Raw genomic sequence first — 13153 nt, 5'->3', positions numbered from 1 at the left:
ATGTGACTTGCTGATGACAGAGGCGACTTGGAGAGACTCTGCAAGAGCTGTAGGGCAGGAGCGGCGTGTTAACCTCTGCAGGCCTTGGAGGGCAGCAAGACCATGGGCTGAGGGCCTGGCATCAGGGCAGGGGACCCGGGCCTGGGTGGCGGCCAGGGGAGTCAGTGGCAGTGAAGCCAATGAGAAGACAGAGAACTTCCCAGCTCTCCCTCCTCCCGAGCAGCCTCGGCAAGCTGCTTAGCTTCTCTGGGCCTCTCTGCTCCTCATCTGAAATGGGCATCATCTCTTGTCAGGTCTCTTTCTTGGGACCATGGAGAAGACTAAAAGGTGCTGGAGAGAAGGGTTTTATAAACTGTAAAGGGCTGTGCACGTGTGAGAAATGATAGCACGCCTTCCACCGCTGGAGAGCTAGGGCTAGTGGGGTCATTCTCCTGCACTTCCCTCACTGTACCCACACGCAGGAAGAAATGTTCCCTCGGCAGGCCCGAGCCTCCCTGAGGACACCCTAGGACAAGGAGGACATCTCCAAGAACAACACTCTCAGAAAGCCTCCGGTGTCCCCCAACTCAGCTGAGCGCTTAGAGCCGATGCAACCAGGACGGCGGTGCTTACCCCCCTGGCCTACATCAGAAAGATCTCCCCATGCCCCCTGGCTGACCCTGCCCCCATCTACAGGAACCTCTCATCCAGCCCCAGGTCAAAGACCAGGAATCAGCCCCAGCCTCTGACTTCAAACCGGACCTGGAGAACTCAGCCCTCGCTCTGCCCTAGCCCTTGACCAGTCTTCATCTGGGATCCAGCACGAGGTCCCGGCTGGAGGCGGGCCCTGACTTGCAACCCCTGGCCAAGCCCCCATCCGGCCCACGCTGATGCCCCTCCGTCCCAGGGCCAGTCTGTGCCCTGGCTGGGTGCCAGGCCCAGGACACTGTCCACCCAGTCCTCAGGACCATACTGTGCTCTAACCCATGTCAGCCTCACCCTGGGGGAGACCGAGAAGCCCCTCTTCCCCTGTGGTTGCCACTGCTGGCACCTTCTCCCCTCCTGCCCATTCTATCCCTCCAACACTTGCCTGTCATTAGCTACTCTCCACAGGTAGTGCTATTTGCAGGGATCTGAGCACAGAGACAGAAGGCAAATCACCAAGGACCAGACAGCATCACTGGGCAGAGCAAGGACCGAGAGTCACCTAGAGATTTCCCTGTCTGCCTCTGAGAAGGAGGCAGAGTTCACGATCCTCACTTCCCTGAACCTGGAGAGCAGGAATTCCAATTCATTCATTCATTCATTCATTCATTCAAACGTTTACTGAGTATCCTCTACTGGCCAGGCACACAGGGCAGGGGGTGGGGTGGTCCAGGCAAGCACCTGCTTTCCTGCAGCTCACAGGCAGGGCAAAGATAAGACCTGTTCCCAGGAAACCAAACCAAATATTTCACAATTGCTACTTCACTTGCTTCCAACACACACAAACACTCACACACACACACACACCCCTAGGTGGAGGAAGTGAGGACACACCTTCAGAGAAGCGTGACGGGGAAGCTGACCTCAGGACGGCCTCCAGCCACTGCACTGGGCACAAGGGTCGGAGGGAGATGGCAGGATCTCTGCCCATCACTGATGCACCGGGACAGTGGCCCTCGTTGGTGGCTGTGGGGACACAGAGTGCTGTGTTAGTAATTGACCCCAGGTGGGGAGGTAACAAGCAACTATGTCATCATGTCTCCAGGCCCAGGGCTGACACTCAGTGACCTGGCGCAGAGGAGGAGAAGCCGGGAGCAGAAGCTGGGCCAGGACAGCAGAAGAACAGCCACCGGCCTCTCCCATGCGTGGCCTTCTGAGCCAGGCAGAATCAGAGAGGCCGAGGCCAGAGCCCAGGGCTGGACAGGTCTGCCTTGTGGATGGCAGAATCGGACTGCCTGGGCTTCTTGGCCTCATGGAGAGTTCCCCCGACTCCAGTTCCCCTGACTTCCCAGGAGTCTCCATGAGCCTGAAGTGATCAGAGCCCAAACCCTTCTGTCTGGGAAGGAGCAGAGCCCAGCAGGAGTCCCGGCTGCATGTGACCAGCTGTGTGACAGCAGTGTCAGTGTTCATGTACTTCGGTGTCCCCCATCTAAGAAACTGGGCTACTAGTGCTCTCCTTGCAAGGCTGTGGCATTAGAGGGGACACTGCTCTTGACTCAGGGCTGGGAACACAGTGAGTGCCTAGCCATTGGGAGTCACCCCATCTTTCCACCCTTTGCCTGCCACGAAGCTGGCCTTCCAGCCCCAGGGCCCCAGGGACCAACCCCAAAGAGGGAAGGGCCCTCAGGGTGCCTAATGTCCCTTTGCCCAAAGTCCTTCCACAGCCTCCCTTCAGGTGGCTCTTGGCGTCAGCTTGTATGCCCCAAGGGACGCAGCACTCACTGCAGGGCAGACATTGGGAGGGAGCTCAATGAGAGGGAGGGTTCTCCTACTAAGTTGGAATGTGACCCTTTGGAACACCCACAGGTCCCCAGTAGCCTGTACCTGCCCCACTCCCGTTGAGCCCTGCACTTGGGCCATCACCAGAGTCCATGCCTGAATTCAGCTTCTCTGGTCTTTCAATCAGTGCTCCTTGGACAAAGTCAACCCGAGGACCAAGACAAGCCAGAGTGTCACTCCCCTTCCCTTCACCCTGATATCATTCCCCCTGGTCCCCAGTCATCACACTGAGCTCTCCTGATACCGCAGGGTCTCCAGTGCCTCCAGTCACATGGAACTGGGGCATTACTGCTTTAACAAGTGTTCCTTCTCCTGTGACTCCATTTTGGAAGCTGGGACTGTTGACCTCATTCACCCAAAGGAATGACTTCCTAATGGTGGATTTATGAATGTCAGGGCATGTTGGTAGGAGGGAGATTTGCAGATAAGAGCCTTCTTCTTCTTCTCCTTTTTTTAAAAGATTTTATTTATTTGTTTTGTTTTAGAGAGAGAGCCTGAGTGGGGGCAGCATCAGAGGGAGGTGAGCATCTCAAGCAGACTCCACAGCGAGCCCAGAGCCTGATGCGGGGCTTGATCTCACGACCCTGAGATCATGACCTGAGCTGAAACCAAGAGTCAGATGCTTAACCAACTGAGCCACCCAGACGCCCCATTGAGAGCCTCCTTAGTGCCCCTCCAGTCATTGGCTGGTAACCCAATGGGCTGCCATACTTCCCTTCCAGGTAAGATTTTTCCTACACAGAGCCTGGGCGTGCTTTGGAGCCTGAAGCCTACCCTTCAGCAGGAGGGCTCAGCCAAAGCAGCTGGGACAGCTGTGGCTTTAAGAATAACTTCTGAGCCCACAGAAGTGAGGACAGGAGGGCATTGATTTTGGGGCCTCTTGGAGACCGGGATCTGAAATCAATCTGGCAATTAATAGGCCAGGTGTGAAATGGCTGCTGGATTCCAGGCTCTCCCATCCCCCACCCCCAGGTTTCTCCCCTTTTCTGAAGGAGGGGCTCTGCTGCTCCTGCTGGTGCCTCTACTCCTAGCCTCCTGGTGACAGCTGCTGAGGAGTCCCGCTGGCTGGACTTCTTTCAGGATGATGTCACCTGTGCAGGGCCATAGGGTGGGCTGGGAGGAGAGGGAGCCCCCCGCCCCCGCCAGGCCCACAACACAGAGGTTGGGGCAGCCTGGGCTCCCGGGATCACCCTGGTCAGATCCAGGCAGCCGCTAGGGACCCTTTCCAGCCCCACCACCTCCCCGTCCACATCCTAGGTAGGGAGGAGAGCAGAGCAGAGCAGGGGTTTCCGGGGACTGAATTTCCGGAAGGCCAGTGCAGGGGGAGCAGAGAGATGTCTGTCCTACATTCTCTACCTGCCCACCTGACCAAGACTGGGGGCTGCTAACAGTTGAAACAATTTGGCTCAGCATCCCCCTAACCAACTCCCTCTCCAGCCCTCCCACACCTGGAGAAAAAAGTGGCTTGTCAAGATTGCCTAAAATGGGGGAGGGATGGGGTTCCAGAGAAGTAGGGGCTGTCCTGGGAGATCCACAGCACTGCCTTGGAAAATCTCAGGATATTGGGGGCTCTGTTTTCCCTTTCTGCCCCTCTCCTGTGCTGTGTGAACTTGGATGATTCCCCTCCCCTCTCTGAGCCTCCAGGCCCCACTTATACCAGGAGGGTGGGACCAGAGGATCTGTCGGGGGGAGGTGGGCTCTCAGGGCTTGGACCACGACCCTAGGGTTTTCCACAGTGGGCAGCAAGCAGGGGGCCTTACCAAACTCAGCACCTCAGAGACCCCCAGAGCAAGTAGGCTGGTTGCAGCGGGGTCCCTGTAGGTCAGGATTCATTTGAGTTCTTGCACCCCAGATCCTGGACACCTGCTCTCTCCCCTCCCTCCTGAGCCTGGGTTGGGGTGGGAGGCTAGTATCTGGAAGGGCTCAGCTCGACCCTGGGCTGCTGCGCACCAGCACCCAGGGCCACCACAGTGGGCAGCAATGGAGCTTTGCGAATTTGGAGGCTGCTGGAGCCTCCAGAGCCGGGTAGTTGGGCCTTGAGAATATCCTATTTCCCAGGAACTTCATGGGCCTCTCCTTAGGTCTGGTGGCAGCAGTCCCCACCCTTAATCAGGAGCTCAAGAGCCCAGAAATCCAATCACAGGCCCCCACTGCCTCTCCTGACCCCAGATGGACTCCCCGAAACACGCCCCCACACATGATCTGAGGAAGTTCTGGCTGAGAGCCTCCCCTGCTGATTCCGCCTCCTGACCCCTACTTCCAGAGCTCAGTCACCTCCTGGCAGAGGCCAATGGTGAGAGCCAAGGGGTTCTTGCTCTGGGAGGACTCGGGAAGGGTGTCTTCTTCTTCTTTAAGGACCTAGTAGCTTAGGTGTGGGCCAGAAGTATCTCATTCCTCCTCTCTTGTTCCTTATATCTTCCCTGTATCCTCTTCATCCTCTCTGTCCTCCCTCCCCACCCAATGAAAGATAGAATCATTCTAACGTAGTTAACTATAGCCTTTGTCAGATGGCACACAGGTGGCCAGAGAGAAGAGATCCATCTACTCACCTACGCGCATTTTACACATCCATCCATCCATCCACCCATCCACCTACCCACTCATCCACCCATCCATCCATCCATCCATCCATGCATTCATCCATCCATCCATCCATCTACTCTCCCATCAATGCATTCAACATCCATCCACCCATCCATCTGTGAATCCATCCATCTATCCATCCATCTATGAATCCATCCATCCATCCATCCATCCATGCATCCATCCACCCATCCACCCATCCACCCATCCACCCATCCACCCATCCAACCATCCAGCAGGCCCTCTGCCTCTAGTGTCCGACCAGGGGCCAGGCAGACCAAAAAGGAATCCAAAAACCTCTGTATCCAGGAAACTCCAGGCCAACTGCCTTGGGGCAAAGCTGGGTGGGCAAGGCCCCAAGGCACCCAGGTACCCAGCAAACTATTCTTCCCAAAGAGACAAGGATAAAGCCAACCAGTCACCGGGGAGTGACTCAGGCATCCCTAATATCCACCACTCAAGGGGTTATAGAGTAGCTGAGAAGAAGAACAATCAGCCATCTCCCGTCCCCATCGGACAGGAGAAAAAGCATTATGCCGAGCGAATTGTGTGAGTGGAGGTGACGAGGAGTTCGATAAGTAAGTCAGAGTACAGTGCCTGAGGACAGAACGGGGGGCAGAATGGCCCAGCTAAAGAGCTGGCGTGCAGGGAGACTGGCAGAGAGTGCGTAGGATGGGGTCACCCCCTTTGTTATCACCCACATTCCATCACCAGCTCCTCTCTGGCCTGCACACATGCAGGGTGACCCCAGACCCTCTGATGTGCATCTCTTCTGTTGTCCAGGAGGCCCCCCTCTCGGGCCAGTTGGCTGGCAGTCGATAGAAGCAGTCTCAACCCCCATTACATCTCCATTGCCCACATTTCTTTCCCTCATTTTTCTTGCTAAGAGACAGTTTTTAAAAATGAGTCCCTGAGCTCAGCCCTTTCCAGCCTCGTTAATTTCGTGCCCCACCTCATTTGTTCGGGGGACCTACTTTCCCCTCGCCCGCTGCCGCCTTCCTCCCGCCAGCTATATTGGGATCTCTGTTCCGTCCTCAGTAACCTTGTGTGCCGTTCAGAGTTCTGCGGCTGTTTTTCCCTGCCAGAGAGCTCTGGACTCGAAGGGACCGCAGAGGTCATCTGTTCACCTCCAACCCCCTCCCCATGCCCGAAACTGGAATCCCTTTTCCAGCATCCCTGCCCAAGGTTATCCTGTCCCAGCTGCATTCCTCCAAGGACAGGCTGAGTACTGTCCACAAGACAGCCTCACCGCTGCAGGACAGCCTTCCCCGGGCCCGGTTGCTTCCAGAAAGGTGGAACCCACCTGGGGGTGACTCCTTGCCCTGGTTTCCTCTGTGTGTTCTGTCTGCATCAAGTTCCCCACATGCTCCCATTAGCCTCCAAGAGCAGGGCTCATGGCATGCATGTCTTGGGCATCCCTCGGACCACACATTTTTTAGGTACCTTGAGTATGCAGGACATGTCCTTTGCTTGCAGTCCTGCCAGGGATGGGGCCCTCGCTCCTGTCCCTGTGCCTCCAGCAGCCACTGGGGTCAGTGCTAACCTAGAAACATCTTCCCCATTTCAGCCAAAAATCACCTCTTGCTCCACCCCATTTCTGGAGCTAACTCTGCCTTCAGGAGTCCCCCAGAGCAAGCAGAATGCCTCTTTGGTGGGGCAGACCTTCAGGTGTTTAAGAACAACCATCACCTCCTTTCCAAGTTCAATGCCAGAATTCCTTCAGTCATCCTACCTCTGGCCTGGGTCATGTGGCCCAGGCACTTACGCTCCTCCGCAGTTTACCACTGTCGGTCCGTGGGTGTGGTCCCTCTGGCCGTGGTCTGAGCAGAGCTGGCAGATGTCACCTGTCACAGCTGCAGGAGCTTGCCCTGCAGCCTCTCCCCGCTGGCTCCGGCTGCTGGCTCCCCAGGAGAGCCAGGCTCAGAACAACTTCACCCACTCTGCATCTCAGGTGGACAATGCATGCAGGGACAGGGCCCCTTCTCACCCGTGAACCACCAAGAGGTCTATGCCTGGCATCTCCGTACCTGACTTTTCTCTCCCTCCTCATCCCTAATATCAGGCCTTGCCCACATACACCTGCTCTATGAAGATCTTCAGCCTCCCGACTCTTACCTTGGGCCCTGTACAGCGGCTGATGCTGCCGGCCACCTCTCTGCTTTTATGATGCCCTGCCCTGTTCCAGTCCTCCAGCTCTTGAGGGACTCTTGTCCCAGTCAGGTGCTCAGCCTCCCACTCCACCCCTGCAGTGCAGACCGTCAGTGGATTTGCACCCTCAGCTCCCCCCTCCTTACCCTGCACTGGCTCTGACTCCTGCCTGCTTGCAAAGACCCTCCGGGCGGGCTGTTCCCAATCTACCTCGTGGCACCCATGGAGCTGTGAACAGGGCTTTCTCCGCTTTCTGAAGCTCTACTTCTCCTTCAAGATCAAGCCCTGACTCGTGTCTTCCAGAAAGCATTGTGCGATGTCCCCATGTTACTTAGGGTCCCTGCCATACCCATGTCCCCTTCTAGCTACAGTGATCGTGCCCAGAGGATCCTGCCTGCTTCGAAAAAGCGGGATCCTGCCCACTTCCAGATGGCACTGATTGGACAGGGTGAAAACGTGGCCCTTGCGGGCAGCCTGGAGCAAATCGTATGACCTGGCGCACGGACCTCGGCTCAGTGGGGTGGAGACCATCTCACAGGGCTCCTTGGGGTTTAGGCTGAGGATCTGGCAAACTGGAGCAAGGGTCCAGAACAAGGAGGATGAGCAGGCAAGCAGAGGGAGAGGTGGTCCCAGGAAATAGGGGAGGGGAGGAGGGCAGAGAGACCACTGAGAGAAGCACCCCAGAGCTTCTGGTCCCCGGGTCCCCCTCACTTTCTGGCCAGGGAACCCCTTGGATGAACTTCTGGCCTTCATGACAATGTTCTGCTGCCCCGGCAGATGGAAGCCCTTTGCCCTGCAGGCTCCTAGGCAACCTTTTTGTGTCAGGGACCTTAACACAGGGAGGCTCAGGGCTCCTGAGCTGCCAGAGAGCTGATTCCTTCCACTCACAGAGGGCCGTCTGAGCAGCCCCAGGGCCCCTTTGTGGGGAAAGAGAGCCAAAGAGACAGACCACCTGAAAACACCAGACAGGGGCACAGAAGGGACCGACCACAAGGAGTTATAAGGTCACGTGCCCTCTTGGAGGACCCATCAGGATTACCTGCTGTGACACTGAATTCAGGCTCCCTGTCCCCAGGAGCTCCTCCCACCCCACACCAAGTACCATATAGGAGTCCTAGCAACGGGGCGCCCATCACAGCTGGGGTGAGGCTGAGGCTGTCTTGGGGGTGTCAAGGCAGGAAAAAGACTGAGAAGCATGTCCTGACCGGCCTCCATGGTGGGTTAAGGAGGAAACTAAGTCCCAGGGAGAGTGGTTAAGACCAGGGATGGAGAAGGCCAGGCAGGGCAGGCACACACTCTGGCTCCCAATAGAGGCTTGATGTTTTGAGCACATCTCACAGCCTCTCTGGGGAGATCTGGTTTCCTTCCTGGTTTCTGTACGACCTTGGGCCAGTCACCTCCACTCCCCCCACCCGTTTCCTCCTGCATCTTAAAGAGACCTGAAGCTCCGTGTCAGGATGTGGAGTTGGAGTGCCTAGCTGCTGCCTGGAGCCAGGCTGTACTCGGGGGACTAGGCCCCATGACCTTCCAGAGCCAACACCCCCTGCACCCCTGCAGGGCCCCTCGGACAAGATGGCGCCAGGGGCCTGGGCCGGAGGAGTCCGCTCAGACTCCTCACCTACAGGGCATGTGTGCCCGGCGGAGGCCTCCCTGGCCCCCTGCTTCCCAGGGTCTCGGGCCCCCCTGGGGCTCTCCAGCAACTGTTTGTCTGGGCCCATCGTCTCTGTTGCTCCATCCTAGTCCGGGGGCGGGGCTGTAAGTGTGTGTGCGTGATGGTGAGAACGGGTGCTGGTGTGCTCACTTTTGTGTGGAAACCGCGAGGGAATGTGTCTGTTGTCAGGCCGCACCCCACAAAGAGCAAACCGGGGATTCAGCTCCTGAAAAATGGACCACCACGTCCATCCCAGGCGTCCGAGCCTCACAGCAGAAGACAGGAAGGAAGAGCGCCGGGGAGGACACCAAGGCTCTGAGAGGTCCACGTTGAGGTCACCACGGGGCCTGAGCTGCCTGGCTCCCAGGTTGGCGGGGCCCCTTCCTCAGACCATCTGCTCCCCGTCCCCCAGCCCTGCTGAGCGGCACGCAGCACCCTGGGCCCAGCTACAGTGAGCCTGGGGGCCCCGGCCCTGCCCCACTGAAGACTGATGCCTGGAAGGGCCGCCCAGGGCTTCACGCTTAGGCTGCCTCTCACTGTGCAGAGTGGATTTGTTCAGACAGAGGCTCTGACCTGGGCCTCCCCACTCACAGGCCTCTCCACCTCCTCCTTCCAAGGCATGAAGCCAGGACCCAAGGAATGGAGTCAAGGCTCTCATCTCAGCCCTCTCTGTGTGTCACCCCCAACCCTACTGTCCCCATGTGCAGCAAGAAGGCAGCTGAAAGTCTGGCCAGGAGGACAAAGCAGAGGCTGATGTTTGAATGTTAGGGGACAGTGGATAACAAGGGCTGTGATGTCTTCAGCCGCCCATCCACACCCCTCCCCATTTTACTTAAAGAGAAAGAGAGGCCTAGAGGAGGGAAGCAAGCGGGCAGGGCCTCTAGCTGGTCTCGCCGATCATCATGGACAATTCCTGTCCGCCCTTCCTAACTAGTCGGGCTTACATCAGGGAAGGAGGTGGTCCAGACCATTTCTGCCAGCTTCGGTGTTCATCGAGCGGACCAGAGCCATGCTAGCTTGGGAGGGGGGAACCCCCCAAGACACTCCCTTCCCAGAGTGCCCAGGATTCCCCAGGTTTTAGCACTGCAAGTTCCACATCCCTGGAAACTCTATAGTCCCAGGCAAACTGGGAGAGTTGGTCCCCCTATTCTATCTAACCAACAGGGGACATCTCTCAGTGCGTCCCTGTATTGTGGGGCTGGACCGGAGTCACAGACAGTGGGGGAGAGTCATAGAAGCCATCAGCTTCACCAGCCTGCCTCTCAGCCCATCCTTACCCACCTCTGCTTGAATGCCCCCAGATCCCAGGGGCTCACCACCACGGTAGGCACCTTCATTTGTTTATGGAGCCTCTCCAAGTGCCAGAAAGTTCTTCTTCCAGCAGGCTGACAGCTGCCTTCCTGTGACTTCTCCCCCTCCCCTTCCCCTGCCTTCTTCCCGCTCCTGAGAACATCCAGAAGACACATGCCTTCTTCCAGGTCCTCGCCCTTCAGACACTCAAAAGCTGTGATCACACCCCCTGGGGTATCTCGGGCACGTCTTCTCCAGTGAGTGAGTTCCAGGCCCCCTTGCTTCATCCAGCCTTGATGTGTTGAAGATGAACAGACAGCAGCCACTGGGGCCCACCCCCTCACCCGACTCCCACCATGCTGTCCTCATGACCCGCCCCAGCTTCATGCCTTCCTGGGGCCTCTCTTCTATCGGCATATCCCACCGGGCTCCAACTGCTCCCCCATGTAATCTCACACATTAATTGAGCACCTACTGCATGCCAACCCTGTCCAGGGTGCTAGAGATAGGCCATCGAATGGGACAAATACCATTCCTGACCTCACCAGGGCTACCGGTCTCCTGCACACAGAACACAACCCTACGAACTGGGGGTTAGGATATAAGGGCAGGTCTGGGGGGCCGAGGTGGGCCCCCAGGGATGGGTCCCTGAGCTGTGTCAGGGTTCCATGTCATCCTGAACCAGGTGAAGGGAGGAAAGAGGGCTCCAAAGAGAGAGGGAGATGCATAGCTTAGAGAGCAGGGTTGGGTGGGGAGGGCACCCTAAGGGCAACGGGAGCCTTTGTGAGCAGTGGGACCTGGTCTCTGGGAAAATGCTCGTTCTGGCTACCGTATGGAAAACAGACAATATTGGGAGGCAAGGATAGAGGAAGGATACGGGAACGGGTGCTCTCACCCATCCAGCTCTGCCTTCATAGGCCCCCTACCCTGGAAGCCCAGGCATAGGCAGGGTAGGCATGCCGCCCCTAGGGGAGGGGACAGGGCTGTCCTCCCCTAGCTTCACCTGCTAGTCTGTCACACTCCTGCCTGAGATCTAGACGGAGTCATCCCTCTCCCTCCTGCCCTGCATCCCCATCTCCTCCACACCGTAAACTTGTCTTGTAAAAGCCGATGAAAGACCTGGCCGTCAGCCACAAAAGCCTTCTCAGGCCTTCTCTCTGGTCGTGTGTGGCTCCTGGAGAAAGCAGGAGGGGGCAGAGGCTGGCATTCAGCTGCTCCGTAAATCTATCGAAGCTAGTTTCTATCGCTTCCTGACATTCCTCTGTAAGAAGGCACTTGGCTGCGTTTACAAATTATAGAATTCATTTGATGTCAGGGACCTGGCTAATGGCCTGGGTAAATCCAGCAGAAGCCGACGGGGCCCCTCCCAGCTCGGCTCTTGTCTGGCCATCCAACCCTGGCCACGGAGTCATGGTGTCTCAGCCTCTGGCTCCTTGTCTCTAGGATGGGGATGTAGGTGGCCGTGAGGCTCAGTCAAGTCATAGATGCATGTGCCCGGTTTGGGGGCTGGCACAGAGAAGGCCCCTAGTAAAGGACAGGGGTGATGGTGTGTATTGAAGCCTGCCTGAGGCCAAGGGTTGGGGAAAGGCGATGGGGGCAGAACCCAAGCTCTGGGGTGGCTAGCCCCTGACTGGCATCTCTTTGCCAGGCAGGCCCTCCTGCATCACAGGGCCCTCTCTGGGTGAGGGTGCACTAGAAACTACCAGGCTTACACATGTAGAGAAATTCTCCTCCTCCTCTTCCTCTTCTTCTCATAGAAGAACCTTAGATCAAACCTTAGATCTTCTCTCCATATGGACTCTTCAAGCCTCCCCACATCAAGATTATTCTAGTCCTTAGAAGTTCATCTTAGAAGTTCAAGCAATCTGTGAGCTTGATTGGTTGAGGATCCCTGAGTTAAGAAGGATTCTGAGGCTGCTTCCTGCCGATGAGTGATGTATGCCCTTGGCCTTGGACAGCATGATTGGGCTCCAGGTACAGTCCCATGCTTTGCCATCCTTTCAAGTTCCGACGCCCTTGTCCTGCAGATGAGGCAGCGGATATTCAAGAAGGGCCTTGCAGAATGAAGAAGGGGCGTGATATTCCCTAAGCGCCACTGCGTGTTACATGCCAGCCCACGTCCAGACCCTGTCCCATCAGACCCTCCAACAACCCCGACCATTTGACAGAGCTCTGAGGTTAGAGAAGTCACTCAGCCAGAGGGCAGAGTCGTGCCTGCTGGGAGCCCTCGCACTGGATGCTGGGGTCTCAAAGAACACAGGACAGCCAAAGACCCAGTCCTCAGAGCAGAGGGGGCCAGATGCGTGGTGTCCAGATGGAATGGCGCCGCCGGAGGCCGCAGGGAGCTCCCAGAGAGGGGATGAATCGTGGATCATGGCAGACGGGAAGCTTCCCCTGACCGGACTTTCTTATTTATCACTTGAGCGGTAAAACAGAGTAAATTAGTAGGAGTGCTGGAAAAGCCGATCATCCTCCAGCTGGAGCGACGCCGGGAACTCAGTGGGGAGCTTCCACATCCGTGATGTTGCTGGAGCTGCGGAGAGACCCTGCAACGTGGAGAGCGGGGCTCGGCCTGTCGGGTCTCATCGAGGAGGAAGTGAGGCTCAGGGAGGCGATGTGACATACACCCCTAACTTGTGGGGCCACAGCCTCAGGGGTGTGTTCCCGTGCTGCTTAGCTTATCTTCTGGAGGAAGGGCATCCCGTCCTCCTATTCTTCCTCCTCCTCCCCATCCCTCTTACCTGTGAAGGCCCTGTGTCGCGGGCTTGACACGCACCATCTCTAATTTTCACAAAGTCCACCTGCAGAGGGAGCTCTCATCAGCCCCATCACGCAGATGAGGAGACTGAGGCTCAGAGCAGTTGCGGTGTCAAGGCCAACATGGCGACTCCGAAGCCCGTCTGGCGTTGGGCGGGCGGAGAAGCCAGCAGGGCCCCACAGGATGATGGCACGCCGTGGCTGCCGCAGTCCATGCATCCAAAAGAAGAAACACTGTGCTCTCTCGGCTACAAGCCTGTT

Source organism: Neovison vison, chromosome 2 (assembly GCF_020171115.1).
Source record: "Neovison vison isolate M4711 chromosome 2, ASM_NN_V1, whole genome shotgun sequence".
NCBI classification, from domain to species: Eukaryota; Metazoa; Chordata; class Mammalia; order Carnivora; family Mustelidae; genus Neogale; species Neogale vison.
This window is presented reverse-complemented; position numbering follows the sequence as displayed.